At 37.9% G+C, this 18845-nt stretch overlaps 1 long non-coding RNA gene across 1 annotated transcript in view; it reads left to right on the top strand.

Annotated features, from left to right (window-relative positions):
• The first annotated feature begins 4241 nt into the window (after window positions 1-4241).
• The window catches only part of LOC129037007 (uncharacterized), a 76823-nt gene continuing 62219 nt past the window's right edge, over window positions 4242-18845 (top strand). Inside the window, exon 1 of the long non-coding RNA XR_008502714.1 lies at window positions 4242-4292. This is a non-coding gene — a long non-coding RNA (uncharacterized LOC129037007). The remainder of the gene's footprint in view (window positions 4293-18845) is intronic.

Here is an 18845-nt window from a genome sequence, read left to right as displayed (position 1 = left end):
CAACTGCAAGCTGAGGGGCAAGGAGAGCCAGTCTGAGTCCCAAAACTGAAGAACTTGGAGTCCGTTGTTTGAGGGCAGGAAGCATCCAGCATGGGAGAAAGATGTAGGCTGGGAGGCTAGGCCAGGCTAGTCTTTTCACATTTTTCTGCCTGCTTTATATCCTGGCCATGCTGGCAGCTGATTAGATGGTGCCCACTCAGATTAAGGGTGGGTCTGCCTTTTCCAGCCCACTGACTCAAATGTTAATCTCCTTCGGACCCTCACAGACACATCCAGGAAAAATACTTTGCATCCTTCAATCCAATCAAGTTGACACTCAGTATTAACCATCACAATGGTAAAGGGAAGAGTTAATATTTTATAAAAACTGACCCCAAATAATTAGCAGTTAAGAAGATTATAGTGTTATGCAGTTTTCCACCAACTATTCAGGTAGCAAAAGTTTCTTTGAATATCTGGTAGTCAAAGTTCCATGTGAGGTATCAAGGATTTCTGAATGGAATGCGGCTTTACATTAAGGTCCTAATAATAATTTCTCAGAATAAAAGATAAGTTAAAAAATGTAGATATTATGAAAAACATGTTTACTCATTCTAGTTTTGAGTTAACATATTACAAGAGCATTCCTTTTGTCTAGGTTTTCTTGTGTGTTGAATCTGTCTATTATAGACCTATACTGAAATGTTTTATAATCTCTCCAGATTAAATATAATTATTTATAATCTATCCACATTATCAACATGGCAAAAAGAAGTTTGGAACAAGTTTGTGAGCTCTTAGCCTGGGAACAGACAAAACGGCTCCAGCAAGAGAAACAGAAATGGTCATCTCCTCAAAATGCATTTATCCTGTGTATAGTTCAAGAGCCACTTCATAAAATAGAATTATTTATTTTCTCATGAAATAGAGTTCCTCTTCTTTACTTTTTTATTTAAAACTGATAAAGTTGTTTGTATCTATATTGGATGTGCCAGATGGAAAGGTTTACTCATTAGAGGCAGCTGTTTTAGCAAATTACCTCACTACAGCATAATGACAGTTACAACAGACTATTGAATAAAATTCTTTCTCTTCCCAGTGAGATCATGAAAACTAGAAGTAATTTCAACGCGACTTTTTTTATTTACTTTGGAAATGGTTCAGTTGGACACGTGAGTGATAAGATGAGGTATTTTTATTCATATTTCATTCAATATTTACATACATCAGTGTAAATACAGGATATAAATTTACAATTTGATTTCTCTTTCAAGTAACGGATTCATTATCTATGTGCATGATCTCATTAGTTCCTTAAGTATGAATGATTCTACTGGGGAAGATTTTTGCTTTGACAGTATCTCATTTCAAATATATGTATGCCTTGAACATGATCATAGATGTATCTTTCATGCTGAAGTTCACAATTACAGCATTACTCTGGAGATTCTTACGAGGAGGAGCTCTCCCATTCAAGGTTTCCTTGCTGAGCAAAATCTTCTTAGTTCCTCAGGTAAATGTTCCTTAATAGAATGCACTAAAGTCCTGCTTTATACTGAATTTCCACTATTGCACATAGAATTTTAACAAGGAGGAATAAATATATGTATTCATATGTATATATTAGACATAACAATTTATAAAATGCTCATATATGTGTATATATTTCTATTCTCATTTTATTCTAATAGCCTTTTAAAAAAAATTTTTCCCATTTAACAGGTGGACATTTCAAGTTCAATTATGTTTGATGACTCATTAGGTTAAAGAAGCTGTCAGGTGGTAAAGTCACCCCAGGTAATTTTCAACAATGACACCCAATTTAAACTATAATACCAAAAAACACCCACCAGAAGTATAGAGACACTTTAAAAAAAATTAACAGATATGCACATTATTGCTATGAGAACTACGATAATTACATGTATAAATTTTCATGATTATGGTCCCTTTTGTGTTCCATAACACCTTGGGGGGGTGTCCATGTCCATATTATAAAGTTTAGTGGAAGGGCTGACACCTGTGTGCCATAACTGAACAATTATGCCGGCCTGTATCATGCACAGCAGGGTTTATCCCCACGGCTGTGTGTGCTGAACCTTGGATACAAGAATACTATTATTCAGGGCTCATTGTTATTTTCATAAGTTCAATTACTGTTGAAATAATTTAGACTCTAACTTTAGTTACTTTCTGTGATGACATTCAACTGAAGAAAATTTTACAAACCATATTTTATGTGAAAACAAGTTTTATGTGATCTCTCTGCATATATAGAAGCTTCCTTTTTAACATGTTTTTATCCAAGTGATCTTACCTCCTGTAAGAATATATACACATACATACACATATATATGCTAGGGATTGAATGTTTGTGTCACTTTAATGGTCACATGTTAAACCCCTAATCCCCAATGTGATGGGATTGGAAAATGGGGCTTTTGGGAGGTAATTAGACCATGAAGGTGAAACCATCATGTTGGAATTAGTGCCCTTATAAGAAGAGACAATAGTAAGATTGCCTCCTCTCACTCTCTACCATATAAGGAAAGCAAGAAGTGGGCCCTTCCCAGGACCTAACCGTGCTGGCACCCTGATGTCAGACTTCTAGCCTCCAGAACTGTGAGAAAAAGATGTTTTTTTTTTGTTTTGTTTTGTTTTGTTTTTGTTTAAGCCAACCAGTCTATGTAGTATTCTTATTATAGTAGCCTGAGCTAAGGCTCTGTACATACATATATTTTAAACATATATATATAGGGAGAGAGTATATAAAATAGTATGTATATATTCTATTTCTTACAGTTCTATATTAATACATATAATATATACTAAAATATATTTTCTGAATGTATATTCTGTTTCTTAATATATATGTATTCAGAAAATATATTAGTATATAATATATAATACATATATAATACCTAGTTTGTGTGTATATATCAAGGTAGCAGGGGGAGAGAGACAGAGTCAGAGGGAGAAGGAGACAGCGTGCCAGAAGATCACTAGCTAAGGGTATTAAAGTTCTATTTTCCTTTGACATCTTAATGGACTTTAATCTTTTGGGCTTCCATCCAGAAAAATGAAGGGTATTCTCCAGAAAGTGTGGAAACCCTGCCACTGCAGGCTAATCAGCTGTGTTGACACATCAGTGAGGAGCTGGCTCACAACACCTGGAGAAGCAAGCCATGGAGGTGGAGCAGAATCAAATGAGCCTCCCACAAGGCACGAAGATTCTCAGCAAGTCAGGACATGTTACACATGGAAATTCCTACTCACCCAAGACAGATGCCTATTGCTGTGTCTCTCTCTTCCCATACTTTTTCACATTGTCTTGAAATATAAGCAACATGTGAGAGCCCACAGTGCTATGGTAGGAGCCATCTGCAGTGCCACGGTCACCTGTGTCAGTGGTGGAACAAAGAGGGAAAGATGGCTTCCACATCCAGTGGTGACTTGAGGGGAAAAAGTAAAAAAAAAGCTCCTACCCCTGCTGGCAGATGCTACTGATGGGACTATGAGCAATTAGAGGAGGTTTCACATTTACTCACAACTTGGAATTGCTAAGCAAATTTTCACAATGCAAGGCAGCTGTACATTCTGTGTACCTAACACTTTGTGCTTTCGCTTCTTGCTTGATCATTCAGGAAGCAGGTGGTCCATTCTTTTGGCTCTAAATATTTTGCATGTGAAGGGCATAGGTAGGTGCACCACTTTGGAGATTGTTAGCTGTGTCTGGTTCCGGGTGTCACAGTTAGTTAGGCACAAATTAGTAAGGCTGGAGGGGTTAAGAGTTGCAGAGAAGTCTGACATGATGGATAAGTTAAGGAAGAGTTCTAAGAGGCCAGAAGTGACAGGGCCCTAAAAACCAGAATGGGCTGGTCATGGCATGGCAGAAGCTGACTTATTTTTATCTCATACAGAATGGGTGCCTACTAGTTCAGTCTGTGCTTATTTATTAACAAAATTATTCACAGCAATTCTCAGAGTCCTTCATCAAATTCAGTCTGCTCTTGAATATTCAGAAGAGATTTTTTCTGAATAATGCACAATAACTTTCATTCTTTTTTTTTCCGAGAGGCTCCAATGTGTCCACGCTTCTTTTTTTTCCCCTTATTTTAGTTTAATATGGGGTTTTCTCAGATTTTTTTCCTATAATAGTTTACTATCTTCCTAAATCTTTCCATTTTATTATCAAATTCAACTATGTCTCACCTCATTCATCTTACAGGTTGTTAATAAATATACCGGAGAATAATGGTCCTGCTATTGATGGATCCCAAGGGAGATTTCCTATTAATCACTTCAATCTTAGGGTGAGCCATTTATTCTTACTCTTTGTATTTTCCCCATTAATGATTCCCCTTTCCATGTGCAGTTTTAAGTATTCACACTGTAGTAGTTTATTTTTATTATCTTCTTAGCATTTCTCATGAAACAGAGATCCCATAATTGATGTGTATCTTGGACTCTGAAACTCTGTCTGTGTATAATGAAGGGGTTGGCCTGGATGACCTCCTTCCTCTATCATTCTAGAATCTCTCTTTGTCCCAACTTGAAACCAAACAGGTGCTAGGGTCTGTCGCAGAGAAGAATAATTAGCACATCCATTAACATGGGCCCTGTTAACACATCCAGTGTTGACTCTAATTACTGGTAGATTTTAACTGAGCTCTGCTGTCTGTAAGTGACTGTTAGCAAATGATAGTATATTTGATTTGACATACATCATACGTACTGAATAGTAAGCTTCAGTCAACTTTTACACAAGTACTCGTAAAGAAGCTGAAGATTCTAAGCTAACAGATTAAAAGTGGGAACAAATGATATAAGTGCAAGAGCATGAAATTAAAGCAATTGTTATTTTTGATGCTTCAAAATGTGGGATTTATATGTAGTCCTTTACTTTTCATAGTGTTTATGAAAGTGGTTCAATGTGTTTTCTTTTAAGAGATCATATATCCTAGTATTAGTAACACAAATCTATAGACTTGTCAAATATATATATTAATAAAAAAAATTTAAAACCACTTTTTCTACATCAATTCCAGAGAGTATATGCACATTTCTGCCATCACACAAAATCCTATTGTTGCCAGATGGCACAATCAGGTTCATGTGATGGCAATGCCATGTGTCTCCCCTGCAGAGAGGCTGCTGCTTGCTGAGCCCTGGTGTGATAAAGGGCATAAATCACAAATCGTGTCACCCTGGCCAAGAAACAAGACATCTCTTAGTACTACCTCCCATAAGCAGATGCCACAGAGACTGCCAGATTCAAAGTCACTCTTGCCCTCTCTCTGAAACAGCATCCCTTTGAAGAGAGCCCCCGGCCCCATGTGTGTTTGCAGCTCCCTATTTATAATCTGCAGGTTATTCTACCAACTAACAATATCATTCTAGTAGTTACTAAGAGTAATAAAGCACCCTCTCTGTCGTGATCTGCCTATTTTATGACACTGGCTGGCTGGTGTCTCATAGTTTAATTACTATAAGTCAGTCAGTCATGTACATTGTTATGTTGATACTACTATTACTACCAATAAGAAGCATCAAGTATTGAGGCCTATGGGCTAAGGCACTATACATTATTTCAATATCCCTAAAAACCTTACAAGCAAAGTATTGTTATTACCATTACATGAACTTGAGTGCAATGAGGCACAAGAATGTTAAAGTGTGAATCTTAGCCCTTGGTGGGACAGGGCCTGGACCTCCAGCCAGTTTGATTCCAGTTCCAGGTATTTGACTCTGTACCAAACTACTTGGGGCTTTTAGAAAAAAATCCTTATAAGAAAAGGTGAATTACAAAACATAATAGTACTTACATTCTTCCTTTCTTAAAAAGTATCATTAGAAAAACTTGATCATTTTTCATAAAAAACTTTAAAAAATATATTGCCAACTCTCTTGCATTGTTAAACAGAGACTCTTCAGGGCCATCCCAGAAAGAGCATCACATTTTCTGGAGAAACCTGGGCTTTTGAACGAGCCAAATCAGGGCTTTAAAGCTGAGCTTATTGACTTACCAGTTGTGTGACCCTGAGCAAAGATTTAACCTCTTGGAACCTCAATTCACTCATCTGTGGAAAATGAAAACAATACTGACAACTTTGTGGCACTATTCATTCTGATGAAGAAGTGAGATGATGTGTGTCAAGTACCAAAACGAAAATAGCAATTATGCTTCATTATTGTGAGTCTGAGATACAGTGATTATTTCCTTCTGCCTTATGTATTCTTTTGTTCTGAGAAAGCAAGAGAAAGAATAGACTTAAGTGTTCTAGTGTCAGAACCGGTCAGAATGAAATAGATGGTTGCTGTTTGTTGTGAGCAGTCTGCAAAGTCAGAGCAGCACCCAGAAAGCAGGCAGGACGGACCGTGGCATCCAATGCCCCTTCAGCCTCAGGATAGTTTGCTCTGCATAAAGCCAGCCGAGAGATGTCTATCCCAGGCATTCGGGGCCTTGGGATCCCCCAGCTAGTCTACCTGAACACTGCTGGTCCCAGGAGCCCTTCACAGTGGCAGGTCTGAGCTGGAGAGAAGGGCCAGGGACTTAGGGGATGTGATCAGAGGTCCTGCAGCAAGTCAAGTTCAGGGCAGTGATGCACTTCTGGGTCCACTGGGTCACCTGCGCCTACTCCTGCTGTTCAAATAGGGAATGGTGACTTTTCAAGTTTTATAGTTCAGAAAGTATATCAGAAGGGAGGCTTAGGGGCCAGTCTTAGTGTTTCTGTGATCTAGCTGTGCGACCTGGGTTAAGTAGCTGTGCCTCACTTTTCTATTCTATAAAATGGGCATAGCAAGACCCATGCACTGTTCTGTGGAGAGAATAAATGAGAGAATGATCATAAACGCACTCCAAAAGTTTAACACTGCTGAAACACTGCTCACCTTTTTGTCATCCATACTCCACCTGATCCATTAAATATGTTGTAATGTAGTTCATTGTTATTATGATATCATCAACTGTTTTACAGGCTAGAGAATAGGGACAAAAGAAATTAAGTGATTTGCTCAGGGTTGCATGGCAAGTCGAGGCAGGGAGGGTTTCTGGCCTTGGAGGCTGTGCCTGCTCTTGCCAGAGCATGGAGACCCTCCTGAAGCCGGCCTTGCACACTTAGTCAGCTGGCATGCTCCATGTGCATCTTCCTGGAGCATGTGGTCTCTTGGTGCTGCTCATGGAAGCAGTTGCCTTGCACAGATGTCTGAGAACTCTCTCTGTGGGTCTCACTCTGAATCCTTGTGCAGTAACCCTCCCCTAATCTTTCCCATAAGTAACGATGAGCCAGACCCTGACTTTCTGTTTGACTGGCCCATCTCCCCAGTTACCCCCTCTTCCCCATAGTGCACAAACTATGCAAAATTACAGTTTATTCACACTCTAGGCCCTGGGTAGCTGAATCCAGTGCCTTCAACACTTAGCCCTCTTTGTTCCTCCACCACACCCCAACCTGCCTGCACCCTCTTTGTGTGTATATGTGTGTTTGTGTGTTTCTATTTAACTAATAACCTTTATGTTTTAGAGCAGTTTTACGTTCATGGCAAAACTGAGTGGAAAGTACAGAGAGTTCCACATATCCCCTGTTCCACACACCGCTTTCTTTTTTGAAGCTATGATAACAATGCAACTTTCCTAACGGGCGCTTTGTACATGGAAGGCTCCTTCCCAATTGAACTGCCATAGCACAATGCAGTAAAGAATCTGTAACAATAGCTGATGTACTGTACATTACCATTCTAATCATATATTTTACTGGAAGCTGTATACCTCTTAGAACCAGCATTTCATTTGCCTCCTTTGCCTTATAGAAACCCTGCTGCTGTGACAACGGGCAGCAGTAAAGCTAATGGTCTTTTCCAAATTCCTTCTTAGATTCAAACGGAGAAAAAGTGTGAAGGAGAGGGAAAGAAAAAAATCACACAGTCATTTCCAGCTATTTGTGTTAAAATACAAAGAAAACAGTGCACATTCAAAAATGGTGTGCCGGGAAGCCTCCATTAATATTTATTTTGGCATTAATATTGATAAGAAAGTACTTTGTAGCTGGGCTTTGTTGCCTCCCCCAGTGTCCTCAAGCTCCCTGTTATTCAAGCTGGTGGCCATTAGCTCGCGTCTTCCTCTGTACCCAGAGCATCTGAGAGACTTGGCGGGCCTCCAGCTCACTTACGCTTAAATGGACACTCAAGCTCCGACGGACACACAGCTAAATAGAGGCCAATAATTCAATACAGTATGACTGTACTGGGGCTGCTAGTAAATCCATCAAGCAGTAAATATCATCTGAAGCCAATGCAAGCTTTTATCTTTCCAATTTTTTTGTATGTCTGAGCGAAGCCCAGGCATTCAGCGAATCATGTAATTTATTCTGCAGTGCCGAGCCTGGGCTGTCTCAGACATCATATTGACTTTTTTTTTCCCCCCCATCTGTCAGGGGCAGTCAGCAGCTCTGCTATTGTGAGAGCGCATCACATTACATCTATTTATTTATTTCCGCTGCTTCTTTGTAGCATGATTGGGCAAGAACGCATTATCTCAGATCAGCGAATACTAAGAAAAGCATCTGAACATCATTACGACAGCATGTTAAACATTTGTCCTACCCAGTTTGTTAAATCAGCAAATGTATTTCCAGCAAATGCTTGTAATTGTTCATAAAGGGCTCCCTACTGCAGGGTTTTACTAAGCTGAAAATATGGCCTGTTATTTTCTTCAGCTCTTTAGGTCAGCGGTGATTCCAGTATATTGTAAATAATGCTGAACAGCTGGTGTACTGACTTGGTGTGTGTGTGTGTGTGTGTGTGTGTGCCTGTGTGTGCATATGCATGTGTCTGCACACAACCACACACCTGGCTATAGCTCTGCATGTTGCACACATATTTTGTGCACATGTAAATTATTGTATAGGTCAATACACTATAAAGTACTGTATATGGCCAGGCAGGCCCAACACTTTGGGAGGCTGGGGTGGGAGCATTGCTTGAAGCGAGCAGTTCAAGACCAGTGTGGGCAAGAAAGTGAGACCCCTGTCTCTACAAAAAATAATTTAAAAAACAAAATTAGCGGAGTGTGGTGGTAGGTGCCTGTAGTTGTAGCTACTCAGGAGACTGAGGTTGGAGGATCCCTTGAGCCCAAGAGTTTGAAGCTGCAGTAAACTATGATCGTATCACTGCATTTCAGCTTGGGTGACAGAGTGAGACCCCATCTCAAAAAAAAAAAAAAGTGCTGAATATTAACTTCACAAAGTTAATGATTAGGATATGGTTTACAATGGTTAGAGAATGTCTTGCTTCCTAATCAATCAAAATTTAGCCTGAGAACAAAGCTCTTTTGGTTATGGTTGCTGTCTTCTTGAAAACTTAAAAAGTGTAGCTCCTAAATTTAAATGTTATTTATGATTCTCTTACTCTTCTTCCTGTATAAACTTCAAATCGAACAGACAAATAGGAGGATTAATTTCTCCAAAGCCCCTCCTTTCACAGTGGGGTTTGAGACTGCTACTGCTGGACAGAGCCATCAGACATCTACTCATTGGATGATGACACCCCAAGTACAGATGTTTCCCCCAGGATACTCCCCAAAGCTACTAACCCTTTCTCAAAAGCCAGGTGTGCTTCTGAGACTCATCCTGATTGACTTGATTCCATTTGAATTTGATTCGTGTCCTACTCTAGATGCATGCATTAAAGAAAAGTGTTTTAGAAGTTTCTTGATCTTCTTTAATAGGCATCATAAATGTACTTCACAGAAACACCAATGCAGGATGTGAAAATGGAGCTGGACTTAGAGTCAGCCACGTTGTTTGCCCAACTTCTCTTTACAAACAATGTTTAAAACCAAAAAATCCCACACCTTTTTATAAATGGCTGTAAGTAAGGCAATTGATATTTTAAAAAGCAGTGAAATCGACATTGTTTTAAGAACTTGGCTCTTCTGTATATGTATGATCAATTTTTAAAAATAGCATCCTATTCCTTTGGATAACTGCATTCAATGAAAAGATACTTGTGGTTTGTACTTGATAAAGAATATCTTTCTATGGACTGATTGTGAAAAATGACTTTGTATTTTATACTCCATTATTAGTGTCACCACCACCACCTCAGAAAATATCAAATTGGCTTTCCCATCTACACCTGACCAGGAGAATCTGGGTAAACATGAGCTTTATTCCAAGATTGGATAAAATTATGGCTCACATCCTTGGGTGCATAGTTGGGCACATTCTCCCTCTCCACACAGCAGAGAGCATCAATGCATATGTTCAGTTTCCCTTTATTAACCTCCAGTTAGAAAGTCCTGCACAGTACATGTGGCTTTTAGTATTCTAAAGAGCAGACACACTGTCTTTCTAAAAAAAAACATATTAAAAGGCAATTCACTGAGTCTTTTTCTAACACCTGAGAGCAATTAATGTAAGCAGAGACAGGAAACATCATCAATTATTTAAAATAAAATGAATATGTAATGCTGACCTTCTCCAACTGCCATCAGTTTTATACTTACACCTGAATCAACTCAGGGGAACACGAAACCCACAAGGCACTTCATATTGCAATCTGCAGAGAGGCAGGCGCTGGTCACAGGGCAAGCTGCCTGGCTGGCTGTGTCCAGCCCTGAGAGGGAGCTGGAGAAGCCCCCGATACCTGATGAGGGAAAAAGGCTCCTCCAGCTCCCTGAGTGCATCACCACCTGGGACCAGCAACTTTATGTACGAACACTCCTGGCCCACCAGTCTTTCCCAAATATTTTCACTTGTTTCCAAATTATTTTATATTCCTACCATCTTAAGGAGGAGGGCTAAAATTTCTGTTATTTTATATTTCTGATATAAGTATATATATGGGCAGTGTGTGTATATGTATATATATATATACATATATATCCATATATGTATGGATATATATATATATATATATCCATATATGTATGTATATATATATATACATATATATATCCATATATGTATGGATATATATATACACATATATATATCCATATATGTATGGATATATATATACACATATATATATCCATATATGTATGTATATATATATACACATATATATATCCATATATGTATGTATATATATATATACATATATATATCCATATATGTATGGATATATATAGACACATATATATATCCATATATGTATGTATATATATATATACATATATATATCCATATATGTATGGATATATATATCCTATGTCTGTTTATTTGTTAATATAAATTTATTAGCTTTTTTCTTTTTTAATTCTTCCTACCCTGAAAAAAAAGGAAGTGGGGAATGTAGGCCATGCTTATTTGGGAAGCCTAGAGAGATGTTTATATAGCTGTAATAGCCAGTTGCTGAAATTAAATGAATCCTCTGCTGTCTGAACAGAGGGTTTCTCTGCAGATATGAAAGCTCAGACATTCTCTAAGGGCAATGTCACTGACTGGAGATTGGGGGAGGGTACATCAAGGGAACATGCAGTTTATTATCTAATGTAATTGCTGTGCATGACATATGGCATGAGCCAGGATTTGGCACAGCAATGGATGAAGATTTTCAGAGCAAAGCCTATTAGACACAAAGTACAAAAAGTCCTTTGTGACTATTCAAGCTAAACAAGGCTTGAAGTGCTGGTATCTATTTTTCTCCTGACTTGTATTAGTGATTCCAAGAAAACTCACAGAGGGCCTCATGCAAAATGACCCAAGCTTCCAACTGGGTCATCCTCTTACTATCCTTCTCCGGACATTCTGAGACTTTGGCAAATAGTCTGTTTGTGAGTCTTAGTAAGGACTACGAAAGTAAAGTTGACTGTTTGTTAGTTTCTGGGACCAGATTTATCACAGAGCTACTCCTCATGGTGTTATTAAGATTCTGACTTCCTGTCACAAAGCTTTTTTTTTATGTTTTAGAAGGTTGCCCTTTCAAATTGGCACACAGCCTAATCACAAACAGGTTCCATTTGAGAAACTTAAGAAAAGACAAGGGGAATCATTTGCTAATGCTAATTACAAAAGAATGACAGTAAGTCCTTTATGTTTATCTTCATAATCCTATGGCCAAAAAAGGCTTTGCTCCTTTTAATATGGCATTATACATCTTAAACTTTAAATGGCTTTCAGGGGAGAGCTAACGTGAAGAATGCTTTTCCATTGCCTTCTTTATCACCACCATATCAGATTGTCCCTTTTACACAAAGAAAGGATGCTGGATTTAGGAAATCCATGCCAAGAAGCAGAGCTAAGGTAGGGTAAGCAAAATTCAAAGACAGCATGAAACTACCTTTTCACCCAGAAATTTTTGACTAATTAGACATCCATGCAACCAAGAAGCAGGGTGTCACCACTGCTGTGTTATGAATTACCCTTGCTGTAGGTGGAAGCACAGCTGCGGGTAAGTGGTGGACTCTCAAACACTATAAATCCAGTTATTTCAGTGAGATGTATATATCCACAGCAGTGTTTATACTTGGGCATGGACAGTAAAAAGAAAGTGAGCAAAACTCTAGGTTATTTTGGTCAAAGAATAAAATAAATGCACTTTAAATATGATAGAAACAAAGTACCATAAGATTCATGATTCTGGGCATCAGGGGAGGTTTATTCAGGAAACAACCAGGAAGGTATAGCCCTATCCAAAAGCCAGAGTTTAAAATAAAATCCTCTCACAGATCCTGTGTTACTCAGAGCTACTAAGCCTAGAAAACATGGAACTGGAGAGGGACATTTCCCAGGTCATGGCATCACAACCAGAATTTCAAGGGACACACTGAATAAAAATTCAGCTTTTTCATTGCTGTTATTGCAGAAATCTCTGCAAAAACTATTAATTAAAAATGCTTAGGTTCCTGAGACTCTGCCCTCGAGTCAACTTAGAACAACTGCACATGAAAAGACTGTGAATTATGATTTGCAATCAAAGTCTTGCCAATGCAGAGCATGCACATGGAAAGCAGAAGGTGTGGGTCGGGATCTGATGATGAGTAGGTGAGACAGAGATATATCCCTTAGTCACACCAGGGAAGAGTCTTTCCCATAACAAGAAGGTGTTACCAAAAATTTCTTGCCAACTAGAGCAGGGGCTTAGCTTGGTCTTAATATTATAGGAAGTAAAACTGGGTAGTAGAGAGATGAGGTGGCAGGGCCTTAGAGGCAGGAGCCAGAATTATTTGCTTGACATTTATGAAGGAGCCAGAACTAGAAGACAGACACCATCCTTTGTATCTCTTCAGATTTGAGCTTTCAATGGTGTATTTCATTCTGCTTCATGTAATATTTTCTTCATCCTAGTCTTTATATCATATATGCATATTTGATTTTTATTTTTGAAAAAAATGCTGCTACTTTTGGAAAAGGTGTCTCAGCCTCTCCAACAATACTTCTGTCCAAGGAGTTATATCCCTAAAAAGTATTCCAATTGGTAAAATCACCTTGACAAGATTGAGATCTCCTAGAGAATAGGAGTTTAAAGGAAAAAACAAAAACACACAAAGGTTCTGGAAGGCATGCAATTTGAAAACTAAACAGCTTTAGATCATTGTGAATCTTCCCTGATCTTCCATACCTCTTCATTGGTTTAGGAACTCTGACACCGTGGCACTGTTATTCTATCAGCTTTCCCACAGGTTTTATTTTGTGCAGACTAAACCACTTCTTAACCTGTCTGCAAATATGATGGCAAACTGCACATTTAAATTGTTTTATTGTAAAATATAAAGCTACATTATCTCAAAACCACAACTAGCAACACTTTAGTGGATGAGGGATTACCAAATATTTTTGGTAGCTGTGGCATATACAGCTGTTTATAGTCTATTCATGCTTATAATAATTGCCTATTAAACTAACATAGCTCTCTTTTCAAAGTATTATTTAGTCATTCTCAATTAATGATGCTGTCTTTATAAAGTTCTGAGTTAGAGACCTCCTCTACGTATTGCTGTAGAAGATCCATTCACATACAGAAATATTCCAAGAGAGTGAAGAACATGTGTGGAAAGACACTGTTGAGAGAGATAGCATGGCACATTGGAAAAATTAAAGGGAAGCTATATAGAATAGAGCTTGCCTCAAGCAGAGTGAAGCAAGATGAGGCTTGAGCAATAGGCCATGTCGAGACCTTGGGAAAATCCAAATAAGACTTTGTTCTCCTTATAGCAATGGGAATTATTGAAAGGATTTCAAACTCAGGCTTGGAGAAAGATATATATATATATAGTACTTGGTCACGGATTGAATATAGAGGACAAAAGAGAAAGACAAATGCACAGATTTCTAGCTTGATTAGCTAAATACATGGTGTCATTATTCACCACAATAGAAAATGGAAAGTAGGCTTTTGAAGAAAGTTCATGACTTTGGCTTTGGATGTGATGGATGGCTTTGGAGTATCCAAGAAGACATACCAAGGAGGCAGTTGGAAAATAATGAAGACTATCAATCCCCATAACACACAGAGCTACACATCAAGTAACCTGCTAGACAAAGAAAAATTCTCTGAAAGATAACAATCTTAACATGTTATTTGACAAATACTGTGGAACTTTCAAGTGCATATCAAATCTCTTTTCAAACAGCCTCTTTGAAGTATGCTAAAATGTAGGTCCACTCTTTCTCTCGTTACTTTGTGTCACCAGATTTCTCTCCTCAACTTATTTCACAGCAGTCTCTCTTCCTTTGCTTATTACAGCTCATTTTTCAGAGAGTCTTGGTTTTACCTGATGAAAGGGAGCCCGTAATTTTAAAGCAATTGAGATGAGATAGCCATCAGACTTTTGGCTGATGAAGGTCCCTCTTATTTCCTCACCAAATGAAGAGATTCAAAATCTTATTTTGAACTCTAAATCTGGCTTTATTTTCTCACACAAGGAAATCAGCCTAGAAGCTCAAAAGAGAGATAAAATTTGTAAATCACCTGCATATAAGTGGTAATTGAACCTGTGGCCAAGGATGAAATTGCCTAAGAGAGACCAGCATGGTAAGAAAGAAGGCTCCACTTAGAGTCTATTACCAACAACTTTTAACCTTTACTATTTAAATGTTCTGTTGGCAGATCTCCATGTATTCAGAGCACCTGCTCACCTTGATCAGCAGTCTGACTCATCCCATTCTTCCTGTGCATAGACTGTGGTACAGTGGGTCTTGCCCACTCCCCACCCAGGCAAATCTCCAGACTTTTGTAGCAACTGCTTACCTGGTTCAGCAGTCTGAGTCACACACCCTGTGCAAGAAACATACTCCAGGATCGACAAAATGGTTGGCCATAGGGCAAGTCTCAGTAAATTAAAAAAATCGAAATCATAACAGCCATACTATTGGAACACAGTGCAATAAAAATAGAAAACACTACCCAGAAGTTCTCTCAAAACCACAAAATTACAGGGAAATTAAACACTTGTTCCTAAATGACTTTTGAGTAAACAATGAAATTAAGGCAGAATTGAAATTGTTCTTTGAAATAAATGAAAACAGAAACATAATATATCAAAACTTCTGGGATGCAGCAAAAGCAGTGTTAAGAGGAAAGTTTTTAGCACTAAATGTCTACCTCAAAAAGTTAGAAAGACCTCAAGTTAATGATCTAATATCGTACCTGTAGAAAGTAAAAAAATAAGAACAAACTAACCCATATACTAGCAGAAAAATAGCTATAGTCAGAGCAGAACTGAATGAAACTGAGACACTAAAATCCATGCAAATAATTAACAAAACCAAAAATTGCTTTTTTGAAAAGATAAACAAGGTGGATAGACCACTAGCTAGATTAATAGAAAATAATATGTCCAAATACGTACACTCAGAAATGACAAAGGTGACATTACAACTGATCTCACAGAAATACAAAAGATCCTCAGAGACTATTATGAACACTTCTATGCACACAAACTGGAAAATCTAGAGGAAGTGGATAAGTCCCTGGAAATACACAATCTTCTAAGATTAAATCAGGAAGAAATTGAAACCCGGAACAGACCAATATCAAGTTCTGAAATTTAATCAGTAATAAAAAAACCACCAAAGCCCTAGACCGATGGATTCACAGCCAAATTCTACCAGACATACAAAGAAGAGCTGCTACCAATTCTACTGAAACTATAAAAAAATTAAAGTCAGCATTACCCTGATACCAAAACCTGGCAAACACATAACAAAAAAAGAAAACTACAGGCTAACATCTTTGATGAGCATAGACATGAAAATCCTCAACAAAATACAAGCAAACAAATCCAGCAGCACATCAAAAAGTTAATTCGCTGTGATCAGCTAGGCTTTATTCCTAGGATGCAAGGTTGGGTCTACATACACAAATCAATGAATGTGATTCACCACATAAACAGAATTGAAAATAAAAACCGTATGATCATCTCAATAGACACAGAAAAATCTTTCAATAAAATCCAATATCCCTTCATGATAAAAAACCCTCAACAAGCTAGACATTGAAGGAACATACCTGAAAATAATAACAGTCATCTATGACAAACTCAAAGCCAACATCATACTGAACAAGCAAAAACTGGAAGCATTTCCCTTGAGAAATGGAACAAGACAAGGATGCCCACTCTCACTATGCCTATTCATCATAGTACTGGAAATCCTGGCCACAGCAATCAGCTAACAGAAAGAAATAAAAGACATCCAAATAGGAAAATAAGAAGTCAAACTATTTCTCTTTGCTGAGAATATGATTCTATATCTGGAAAATCCTAAAGACTCCACCAAAAGGCTCCTAGAACTGAAAATTGACGTCAGCAAAGTTTCAGGACACAAAATTAATGCACAAAAATAAGTAGTGTTTTTATGCCCCAATAATGTTCAAGCTGAAAGCCAAATCAAGAACTCAATCCCATTTACAATAGCCACACACACACACACACACAAACTAGGAATACATCTGACCAAGGAGGTGAAAGATTGTTACAAGGAGAATTATAAAACACTGCTGAAAGAAACCATAGACGGCACAAACAAATGGAAAAACATTCCATGCTCATGGATTGGAAGAATCAATATTGTTAAAATGGCGATACTACCCAAAGCAATCCACATATTCAACACTATTCCTATCAAACTACTGATGTTATTTTTTCACAGAAGTAGAAAAAAACTGTTCTAAAATTCATATGGAATCAAAACAGAAACCAAATAGCCAAAGCAATCCTAAGCAAAAGAACAAAGCCAGAGGCATCACACTCTCCTACTTCAACTGTACTATAAGGCTACAGTAATTAAAACAACATGGTACTGGCACAAAAACAGTCACCTAGACCAGTGGAACAGAGTAGACGACCCAGAAATAAAGCCACTCACCTACAGCCATTTGATCTTTAAAAAATTTGGCAAAAGTAAGCAATGGGGAAAGGACTTCCTATTCAGTAAATGATACTGGGATAGCTGGCTAGCCATGTGCAGAAGAATGAAACTGGACACCTATCTTTCACCATATACAAAAATTAACTCAAGATAGATTAAATACTTAAATGTAAGATAAAAAAACCTAGGAAATACTATTCTGAGCATCCGCCTTGGTAAAGAATTTATGACTATGTCCTCAAAAGCAATTACAACAAAAACAAAAATTGACAAGTGGGTCCTAATTAAATTAAATTGCTCCTGCACAGCAAAAGAAGCTATCAAGAGAGTAAACATACAGCCTACAGAATGGGAGAAAATACTCACAAACTATGCATCTAACAAAGTTCTAATATCCAGAATCTATAAGGAACTTAATTCAACAAGCAAAAACCAAATAACACAATTAAAAAGTGGGCAAAAGACATGAACAGATACTTCTCAAAAGAAGACATACAAGCAGCCAACAAACAAATTAAAAAAATGCTCAACATCACTAATCATCAGAGAAATGCCAATCAAAACCACAATGAGATACCATCTCACACTAGTCAGAATAGCCATTACTAAAATGTGAAAAAATAGCAGATGATAGTGAGGCTGCAATGAAAAGGGAATGATGCTTATACACTGCTGGTGGGAATGTAAAGTAGTTCAGCCACTGTGGAAATCGGTTTGGAGGTTTCTCAAAGAACTTAAAACAGAACGACCATTTGACCCAGCAATACCATTACTGCATACATACCCAAAGGAAAATAATCATTCTTCCTAAAAGGCCTGAACCCATATGTTCATGGTAGCCCTATTCATAATAGCAAAGACATGGAATCAACCTAAATGCCCATCAATGGTGGATTGGATAAAGAAAATGTGGTACATATACAGCATGGAATACTATGCAGCCATTAAAAAAGAATGAAATCATGTCCTCTAGAGCAACATAGATGCAGCTGGAGGCCATTATCCTAAGCAAATTAATGCAGGAACAGAAAACCAAATATCACATGTTCTCATTTACAAGTGGCAGCTAAACACTGGATACACATGGATGTAAAGACAGGAACAACAGATACTGTGGACTACTAGAGGTGAGAAAGTGGGATGAGGACAGGGGCTGAAAAATTACCTGTTGAGCACTGTGCTCACTACCTGGGTGATGGGGACATTTGCACTCCAAACCTCAGTGTCTCACAATATACCCATGTAACAAATATGCACATGTACCCCCTGAGTCTAAAATAAAAGTTGAAATTATTAAACTTAATAAAAAAAAAGTGAAGTATGTTCTGGTCATCGCACTGGTTAGATATAATGTCTCCATGTTGAGTTTTACCACTTTATTCAAGTTATTTGCACCATATGATGGAAGCCAATGGCCTTATCTATTTTCTAATGTATCAATCTGCTTATGTATTTTATCAAAACACATTTTTTTCATACTTCGATCTCCCATTTCAATGAAGATGGGAAAGCAAACAGCTAAATGCCCATAGATCTTTTCAAAGGAGAGGTTTA

Source organism: Pongo pygmaeus, chromosome 4, assembly GCF_028885625.2.
Source record: "Pongo pygmaeus isolate AG05252 chromosome 4, NHGRI_mPonPyg2-v2.0_pri, whole genome shotgun sequence".
NCBI lineage: Eukaryota > Metazoa > Chordata > Mammalia > Primates > Hominidae > Pongo > Pongo pygmaeus.
Note: the sequence above shows the minus strand (reverse complement) of the source record. Positions and strands in the feature narration are given on the sequence as shown.